At 37.5% G+C, this 10,372-nt stretch overlaps 1 long non-coding RNA gene across 1 annotated transcript; it reads right to left on the minus strand.

Annotated features, from left to right (window-relative positions):
* Positions 1 to 224: 224 nt before the first annotated feature.
* LOC102012854 lies at positions 225 to 5,966 on the minus strand. Its single transcript, XR_263533.1, has 3 exons — positions 5,922 to 5,966; positions 3,278 to 3,422; positions 225 to 379 (listed from the first exon to the last, which is right to left on the minus strand). It is a non-coding gene; the product is annotated as an uncharacterized LOC102012854 (long non-coding RNA).
* Positions 5,967 to 10,372: the final 4,406 nt, after the last annotated feature.

Below are 10,372 nucleotides of genomic sequence, written 5' to 3' on the forward strand. Positions count from 1 at the left end.
TTTGTGGATCTGACCTATCACGTTTGCAGCTTGCTCCCCCATGATTACACAGTGCTAACAATGCCAAAAAGTACGCATGCTTGAGGTGAAGACAACAGTGCAGATAGCAGGATAAATTAGTTTTTGTTTGTGTTGCCTCCCGTTAATTTTACACCAATTATAAATGTATTTTGCCATACTCCACAGACCTGTTTGAAATCTCATGACACAGTGCTTACTCTTTTTAGTTGGTATGAGTGAAGATGCCAGTTTCCGTACAGAGTCTATCATCTGAGGGTTTATGTCTCGTACTCTGAGCAACTGATTTGAAGATGACAATGCACAGTGCATTAAGCAGTGCTATTATCTTATTGTTTTACTAGAAAATATTTTGTTTTTCCTAGAAAAGAAAAAAAGAAGCTAGTTAACATGGATATTGGAGCTAGATAAACTCACTATTTAAGTCTGACCACCACTGTTAATAAGCAGTGTTTCTGAGAAAAAGTTACTTGTGCAATTCTGTCTCAGTTCCTTTTTTTGGAATTGTGGCGTCCTTGCTATTAACCTGTAAAACTTGTGAAGAATAAAAAAGAATGCATGAAAAGTGTATTTTTAACTGCTGGGTACATAGAATTCATCAATATTCATAAGTCATGGCTTTTGCTATGCTATGTATGGAAGATAGAATCCTTAAATCAAAATATAGTCAAACAAAATAAAAACACCCCCATCATCTTTTTCTAAGACATAGGTCTAGTCTATGACATCACCCATGTTTGTATGTCTTCCCCACCTAGAGTAATTCTTGGTCCACAGCGGATGATTTGTGTATGTCATTGCCTACCAGGGCAAAAGCCAACAGAAGAAATACAATCCAGAAGGAAAACAGAAGGAGCTCTTAGGTTTTCCAAAGCAGAGGGAATAAGCATGTCATTTTTTTCCCAAACCACTAATATGCAATTGAAGGCATCTTACATTTCAGTGATTTATAGTACACCTCCTGGCTTTGACTTTAAGCTTTAAAGGGCCGTGCTTAAATCATCATGGGAGACATGGCTGATCACCTTGAAAGAAGCCAGTTTCTAAGAAAAGCTCGTTAATGGGCTTGCAACACTGTCAGCAATGTTGTTCTTTTCTATTTTCTAGGCAAACATAGTGCTAAAAGTGCTTGATAATAATTATAGCTCTATCTCTAATGGAAAAGGAAATGATTGCATATTTCAGTGGTTTCTAATGCTGTTACTCTGCCTATGCCCCGGTGAAAGATCCTATTGAGCGTTTGCCAATTTGAGCCATGACTGGTTTCACGCAGAGCAGCTTGATTTACTCTTACAATCCCAACACATTACTGAAACTGGTCAATGAAAATAACAAGGTCACAAGACTGTAATGGTTTGGGCTCAGAATTCCTTGGCAGTTGTTTTTCTGCATCTAATCAAATGGAACACAATAAAGGTTGCAGTTTAAGAAAATGCACGAGCACCTTGAACTTGAACAAAATACAGTGCATGGTGGCTGAAATAACAGACGTTTATTTCTCACCCTCCCAAAGTGTGCTAGTCCAAGATCAATGGCAGCAGGCCCTATGTCTGGTGATGGTTCCCTCCCTGGCTGGCAGATAGCTGTTCCTTCTGCTGTCCTTAAATAACAAAGAGAAAGAGGCAGCGCTCTGCTGTCTCATCTTAGAAGGATGCTAACATACTTGGCTACTGCACCACCCTTATGGTTCCACGTAACTTCACCTATCTTCTAAAGGGCCTATCCCCAAAAACAGTAGCACTGGGTGTTAGGGCTCCCACATGTGAATGTCACAGTGCAGAATTCAGATCACAGCATCTTTCTTTGGTGCAGAGTACCAGTGTTTGGTTGCTCCTCTATACACACATTTTATGGTAGGAAAAAAACAGAGAAAAATACTGTGTCTAGTAATGCACAACTGTATTCTAAAGTATTCAAGTTTTTTACATGAAAAATGAGATATAAGGAAATTACTTGAAAATGATTAACAATTATATGAACAGGGGAATTGATATGCTGTGATATATTCACTTCATTAAGTGCTATTTTCAGATACTGTGTATCAGTACAAGAGAAAGAGACTAGTCAAAATATATGCAAAGTCTAAACCTATAATAATCTTTAAATTAAGCTTCTTAAAATTAAGCCTGCAGCAAGTAAGAAACAGAGATGCAGTATAGTTATAATTTCAAGATATCAATAGATATCAATAGAAGGCACATTGCAAATTAGTAAAACAAACTGCTGTATAGATAGCAGGGAAATTTCACCTGTGTTATCTAAATTCATCCCACAGCGTATATCTAAAAAACATAAAGTTCAAGAAGTGGAATTTCCTTCTCACTTGAAGGAAGCTGTTTAAAATGACTACAAATTTGTTCAAATTCTATCTATATGTGGAGACTGGTGGGGGCTTTAGGGTAAGTATTCAGGCCTAGGTCTTCTAACTTTAAAAACTATCATCTTTATTTGCTGATTGTTAACAGTAGGAAAATGAGTCATATAAATTTAAATCAAGTAAAAACTGGTTATTCACTTTGTTAACAGCCCTTAAATTATTGCTTATGCTCTTACCCTCTCCTTCCACTCCAAGGGAAAAACACTGAAGGTCCTCAAACTCTTATTTGCTTTCGGTTGGATATTGCTTGTGTGCACGACTTAATGATCAGGAGCTTCCTGTGGGTGCTGTGCATCTGGAGTCTCAGAATGACTCCCTCTGTGACACCCTGCGTGCTTACAGCCAAGACCTGGGATGGCTCTTGCCGTTCTCCGCAGCGGCAGTGGCTCTCAGCAATACCATCTGGAGCTATGAACAGGATCCTGTTTATTTCTGTTTAAAGGCTGTACTTGCATGAGGGGTGTCTTGCCCGCGTCCTGGAATGAGGTTTCATGTAAAGACGGAGCGATTTCAAATACCACGTGAGCATGATACTGCAGAGAATTTTGTGATTTGCTTAAACTAGATGCACATTTATCTAAGATATACAGAGTTAAATCAAAGAATAGCCATTGTGTTGAATTGGAAAGAAGAAAAAAAGCACATTACATTTACATTCATTAGCAAGTCTGAACCATAACATTTAACAAATAGGTGTTCTTTGACCTGTACCTTCAGTGTGAAATTTCTTCACAGAATACAATGTTTATCTTGGCTAAAATAAAATGAATTCCTAGAAGGAAAGTAGTCAAGTGGTTTTCCCATTATAAGTTGAACATTACTTAAAGCTGAAATTAATGAAAATAATAGTTTATCTCTGTTTTGAAGGCTCACTGCCCTTACCTGGTCAGAATTGAGGGTTGGAATTAGTTTGCAAAGTACAGAAAATCTCTAGGTATTCTTAGGTCCAAGTGCAGCAGAATGGGTCTCATTTTTTCTTTTTCTTTTGTGGAAGAACACCTTAGCCATTCCTGCTAAACAATTGAATCTAAGGAGTTAAAAGACAAGATTAAATCATGCCATAAATTCTTCCTTTTGGAGAAAGCCAGGCATAAAGCGGGTAAACGTTGTATATCAAAAGGTGGAAACCAAATCAAGTCCATAAAATATCATTTCGCCATCTTTCCAAATAACAAAGTTACCAGTTTTTCTCAGCTGAAGTACAGTGTGGCAGGAAATAAACCATGAGTCCACACAAGTATCCAATCTTTATCTGTGTGATCAATCATTTCTTTTTGAAGATCTTACCAAATTCAAGTTCCAGACTAGTCAATGAATGCATAAAAGCATGGATTATAAATATGGGGGGAGAGCTGGAGGAAGGGGTTATCTTTTCAGTAACAGAGGGAATTACACAGCAGGTAAATGTGAAAATGCTGGCCAAGAGCCCGTGGCACTTGAGGCACATGAAAAATATATTGAAAGGAAAGTGAATATAAGAAAATAATAATAATAAGATGGTAAAATCATCGACTTGACCTCTTGCTCAGAGGGAGTGTGGAAATTGGATTTGCAGGCAGCAGATGAGAAGGGATTGAGGTAGGCCTTTGAAGTGAAATTCTATCTCCAGACAGTCCTGCCATGGAAGCCATGAGCCCTACAGTGAGCTCCATAAAACACTGCGAAGAGCATATATATTACGTGAAGGATCTAGAAACCTTAATAAAGGAATATTTGCGCCAGGGCTCACAAGCAAGGATCTACCATCTGGAGAACAGGATGACACAAAGGGAGAGGCCAAGAACAGACCTGAAAGGAAATGAAGAGAATGCAGAACTATTTCTGAGCCTCGGGAGTAGGCAGAGACTCAGTCACGGAAAAGCACAATTTGCGTAAAAATGATAAAAACTTACTTTGCAAAGAATTAAACTGTGATGGAAACACTGTTGAAGTTGTAGTTACTATTAATCAATTGTGGCAAGTTAGAAGACTGTGGTTATTTTGTATTGTGCATTTCATGTTGTCTTTAATGATATATTTCTGATGACATTTAATGTTTAGAACGGAAATATAGCTCAGAAACACCGGAAGAAAATTAAGGAGTATTTAACTTAGTAGGAACCGAGGCTCTTTCTGTGTAGTGCTGGTAATCTTTCCAGGGCACTGTGCAACCAGGCAGGCGCTCGGACTCTGAGCTGTAGCCCGTCTGCTCCTAGATGATGCGTGATGCTGCTGTAGTGCTTTCTCTTTCATGAAGGTAAAATAACAATATTTAAAAATAAAAGCAATGTGCAAGAAAAGTCGGTGTGACCAGGCCAGAGCAAATGAAGCTGATGAGACCGTTTTCCAGGCAGGTTCGTGGGGGCTGAGTTTTCCCTGGGCTGACTGGACTGACTTTGTAATCTATCCGTGGCCATGGCATCTAGGTGCTCCCCAAGCAAGAGTTTCAAATTCCTTTCGAATGGGCTAGCTTTCCTGCCTAGAGCAACTTCAGATGTCTTTTAAATCAAGCAAAGATCATCTGGATACTAAAGGGAACTGATGTGATGCCTTGGGTTCAGGATGGATTTACTAGATTCATTCTTTTGTAACCACATTGAAGTAAATAGTGATCCTGATGCTGGCCTGATCTAATATTTTCCATGGAGAAATTAAAAATGGTTGGAAAATTATCTCAACAGTAGAATATTGCCATATTGATGCTTGTGAGATTCTCAAATGTATCGTTAATGTTTATTTCAAAATTTTCAAGCTGATTATTACTAGCCAGTTTAAAGAAACCTGGTGTTCTGTCCCTAAATCATATTTTGTATGAATCTTTACTCATCAACAATAATCCTGTTCATGCTGACTTATCTTCTGTTGTAATGCAGAATTACATTCTCTATATTTTATTTGGGTTTGTGTTTGTTTGTTTGTTTGTTTTTCTCCAGTACCGGGAACCGAACTCAGGACCTTGCGCTTGCCAGGCAGGCGCTTTGCCACTGAGCTAAATCCCCAGCCCCCATTCTCTATATTTTTTAATCCATGTAAGAATTTGTTCTTTGAGGAATTTTCTCAACAAGAAATGTGAGTGAGAGTGTTTACAACTAACTGCACACCACACCCCGTTTAATAGTCAAATGGGCCTATGTCTCCCCTTTCAGTCTTAAACTAATTTTCCCGCTTTGTTGTGAGGATGGAACCAGGTACACTCCAGGCAAGTACTTTACCACCGAGCTACATCCCCCGCCCAGCTGTATTTGGCCGTGATGGAATCAGATCAGCCAGTGGGCTGTTTGGAGTGAACACCATGTGAAGCTGCAGTCGCAGTGGCTTTGGGCTCCAGGAAGCGTCATCGGCTGAGTCTGTCTGCTTCGGATCAGATTCCTGGTTATAGGGTCCAGCGCTGTTGCACGATGTGCTAATTAAATCCGACTGTAGAGCAGACAGTTCACCCAAACAGTGGAGCAAATATTCTTTTCTCATACCACGCACTGCCTCTTCTAGGAGGCTTTCTATCTCCAGCACTCAGTTTTATGAGAACTTACAGACCTTCTTTACAGACCTTTAAGTGGATTTGGAGTCCCAACAGGCATTATCTAGGGCTCAGATTCCTTGGCGAATGTGACGTCACCTGAGAGCTCTAACGTAGAGCTTCAGTATTGTGATTATTACAGCTGTTTACCAGCACCCTGCTCTTTCGCGGTCAAGACGCCTAGAAGGGTCGTGCGACTGGCCCTGTGGTGTACTTTGACCAATGAGACCTGAGCAGAGGCGAGCTGCCGGACTCTCCGAGCAGGAGTCTGAGGGGCCAGTTTGCCCCTCACTGCGCCCCTTCCTTCCGGCTGTAGGAACTTCAGTGTAGCATCATTGTGCAGCAGAGCGCGAAGACCGCAGAGGCGAAGACAGGAAGGAGTGCGGGAGAAGCCGATGTTTCAGCGCCCTGAGATTTAGGGTGATAACTACAAAAGCTGGCCATTCTCGGTGACGGATGAAAACAGCCTACTAAGCATCAAGTCCCTCTCCTGATTCACTAAGATATGTCGGGCTTAGAAAGCTATGAGAACTATATGAACGACTATTTTAAAATATAAATAGTTTTGCCTGGCTTAAAAAGAAATTCATCTATGATAGAACTTTCGATATTGACAAGATATAGCTTCAAACTTGTGAAACTGCTAATAATTGAGCACTTTTCCCCTTAGAAATGGCAACTTCAAATGGTTCCAGCTAGAAGAATGTCCTGGTGCTGCCAGACTGTCTGTGTGTATCAGAAGGAACTCTACATTTTCAGGGAGCCGCCTGTTGAATCTAAATAGGATTACTTGTATTTAATTGCTTTAAATGTAATTTTGCTGTATGCCTTATGCTGCAGACTTTTAAAAGTTAAGCCAAATAACACAATGTGATGAACAGTTGTTTTTGTAGATGTGATCAAATGCATTTTTAAAGTTTTTGTTTTTTTTTAATATATTGTTGTTTAATGCAGGACACATTCTTGAGAATATAGGCAGGATTTATTACCGTTAAAATATGGTGACTGAGGCTATTATGTTGGCTTGAATATTACTGGTAAAATGTGACAGCAGTAACACTATCTTAGACTCTCACAGGAAGAGAGCTTAAAACTTATGAGAATTCGACTTTGTTTACAGAACAAAACCATTTCCACTAAAAGGCAACATACATAAACTATTTTAATATTTATGTTACTGATTTATTTACACTTAACTCACTGGAATGTTTGCTAACTGCTACATCATTTTTTTATTTAACTTTTATTTAACTATTTTATTATTTAACTGCGTAACAATTGAAATCATTTTCCACTGGACACAATGCAGATCTGCCGCTCTGAGACACAGCATAAGGCAAATGTTTGAAAACATTGCACTAGTTTACTCCCAGTTGTTTTGTGTGAACTACATCTAATTAAAGTGAAACTTGAGATTCTTGTTCTACATGATTTATAAACAAACAGAATTTCTGGTTAACAGAAGAAATAGTCAAGGAAAATTTATAGCTATGTGCGGTGGCACACGCCTGTAATCCCAGCACTCAGGAGGCTGAGGCAGGAGAATTGCTGTGAGTTGGAGGCCAGCCTGGGCAACACAGTGAGAGCCTGTCTCTAAATAAATAAATAAATAAAATTCCAGCCGTAAATTCTTATAAAGCTCTTTAGATATGAAATGATGTAGCAGTTAGCAAACATTCCGGTGAGTTAAGTGTAAATAAATCAGTAACATAAATATTAAGTTTCTCCACAAATACACAAGAACCTAAAAAATTAAAGAAAAGAGTGCCTGGCAATATTCAATTGGGTTTGTCAAGTCCAAAGGGTTTTAAAACTATGTTTTGAAGTTTTCATGAAACTGAAACCTCACTATTTTTTTAAAAAAAAGTTTGATTGTCTTTTATTACAAATCGAAATCCAGATTGAATGTTATTCTCAAGTTCCATTGGTAATAAACAAATCAGAAGTATTTAAAGCCAGGACCACAAATTTACTTTTATAAATAATTCTTGTAGCATTAAGAGCTTTATCGCAACACTGACCTATGAACTTTGTTTCCTACAGTTATAAAAGTGAGAGCAGAGTTAAGAGTAAATAATAAAAGTAAAAAGAGAGAACAAACATCCCGACTCCACAGGTTTTCAGATGCCCTCCTTTCATAGTGCTCTTGTAGCTCAGCAATGTTTCCAGTGGCGCCCCTGGCCAAACAAATCTTCTGACAGTCTCATTGATCAAGTAGTTAGGTCTATACGATTTAATGACTATTAATATCCTAACACTTTGCAGTCATGTGAAGAAAATTGCTACATATAAATTAAAAGAAAAATATTTCATGTTGCTGTTAGATAGCCACAATCACTTAGTTATGGGTCACTTGTCTTAGCTGGTTACTGCACAACTTCTCAAACTTTGAAATCTGGCTGGACAGTGCCAGCTTCATTTGGCATTCCACCCTGGCTTTCTAATTGCGTCTGGCTTCTCTTGTGGAAAATAGCAGACAAGGCAGGCTCACAAAGATATCACATCATAGGGCAGAATGTGTTGCAATCTCATGTTGGAATCATGAACCTTATTGAGAGAGTGGTTCAAATGGTGTCTCAAAGATACTGAATGTTTCCGTGGTTTTTTTGAAAGTCTAAAAGGTACTATGGCACTGATATGAGTTGCCTCTGGCAACCTAGTGTGTTTTAGAGTCCTAAACACTTCTGATTTGTTTATTACTGATGAAGCTGGAGAATAATATTCAATCCTGATTTAGATTTCTGTCTAGCAACTGTAGGCTTTATGAATTGTTTTGTCTTGCAATTTTACTACCAGTGTATTCATAGTCATATAATTATTATTATATTATTATTATTATAGTCCTAAATTAGAACCTACAGCCTATATTATTCATGTAATAATTATATGAATGTCATATAATTATAGATAATTATAGATAATAATAGAATCTAATATTAACAAAGCAACTGATTTTATTGACTCAATAATAGTGCTTATATAGTCAATAGTTTTTTATATTTATGCACATATATACTTTGTTAATTCTGCATCTTAAGATATACACAAGGCAGCATTTCACAAAATGTTGTTATTCCATAAGCTATTATGAAACTTAGTGATTAAGTATCAAGCCAAAACAGTATCCATAGGATTTTCCTAATGTATTATTTTCCATACGTGTGTTCAAGTAGAAACTTGAAATATATGATGTAATATTAGAATAAAAAGAGAGAATTTAATTTATAACAACAGCCACTTTTCAAATATTAGACTTTATATGAAAATAAAGGGGTATGGTAAGAAGGCTCATCTGTGGACCAGCATATCTCATATTTATTTCATTGAACAAACTTAACTTTCTACTCCATTTATTTATATACTTATTTATTTTGGCACTGGAGACTGAACCAGGGCCTCGCACAAGATAGGGAAGTGTTAAGATGTTTTTGCCCCTGTAATGATAATAGAAGGTTTTGTCTTTCAGATTTGTCTACTTTCACTCTACTTTCTTCTTTGCCTTACAGGGACATTTGTAGGTTCTAATTTAGGACTATTAACCTTTGAAATATGATTATTTTTAAATTTAATTTTGAAATTCAGTGGTGTGGTAGAACCTGGGGAAGAAATTGTTTCAGTGGTGTGATTACCAGGAGGCAGGATGATTCACTTTGTTTAAACCAAGGTTCATCATTATTTGTTATTGTTCAGATGGACTAGAGCCTGGACATGGTGCTACATGCCTAAATTTCCAGATACTCAGGAGGCTGAGGTGTGAGGGTTGTAACAAGTCTAATAATCAATAGTTTTATATTTTAAAACAATGAAATTAAAAATTCAAAGTTCAGAAGCAACTAAGACATTTTTTCCAATAAAAACCATATGAGAAATTTGGTGAAGTAATATTAATTAAAGTTTTACAAGAATATTTTTGGTTTTAAGGCTAAATAGGCAGAGAAAGAGACAGAAAGAGGGAGAGAAATATCTGAGTTAGAAACTTCAGTGGGTGATTTTTAAAGGGAGACAGTGTGAAAGAGTAGATTATGTAAAAATAAAATAACCTTTATTCATTTTAGTGTGCAAAACCCAAGTTATAGTCATAATAGGTCAACCATAAATCAGTAAACTAGTTTGTCATAGTCATACTGCAAAGGAGCATTTCTCAGAGACCAACAGCTTATCTGTAAGTTGACTTATCACTGTTTCTTTTATCATGCTAGAAATATAAATACAAGGAATCAAGTCTTGACTGAAAGCTTTAGTGAATGGCAGCCCTATGCAAATGAACATGGAAAGAAAATAATTATAAGACCAAAGACTAGAAAAAATGCTGGTGGGGCTTTGGGGAAAAAGGAACCCTTTTCCCCTGTTAGCGGGAGTATAGACTGGTGCAACCATTGTGGAAAACTGTGTCATTCCTTAAAAAACTAAAACTAGGGGTTCTATTCGATGCAGCTATTCTACTTCTGGGTATCTTTCCAGAAGAATTAAAAACACTGCAC

This window comes from Chinchilla lanigera, unplaced genomic scaffold, assembly GCF_000276665.1.
Source record: "Chinchilla lanigera isolate Chin_1 unplaced genomic scaffold, ChiLan1.0 scaffold00070, whole genome shotgun sequence".
Taxonomy (NCBI): Eukaryota; Metazoa; Chordata; class Mammalia; order Rodentia; family Chinchillidae; genus Chinchilla; species Chinchilla lanigera.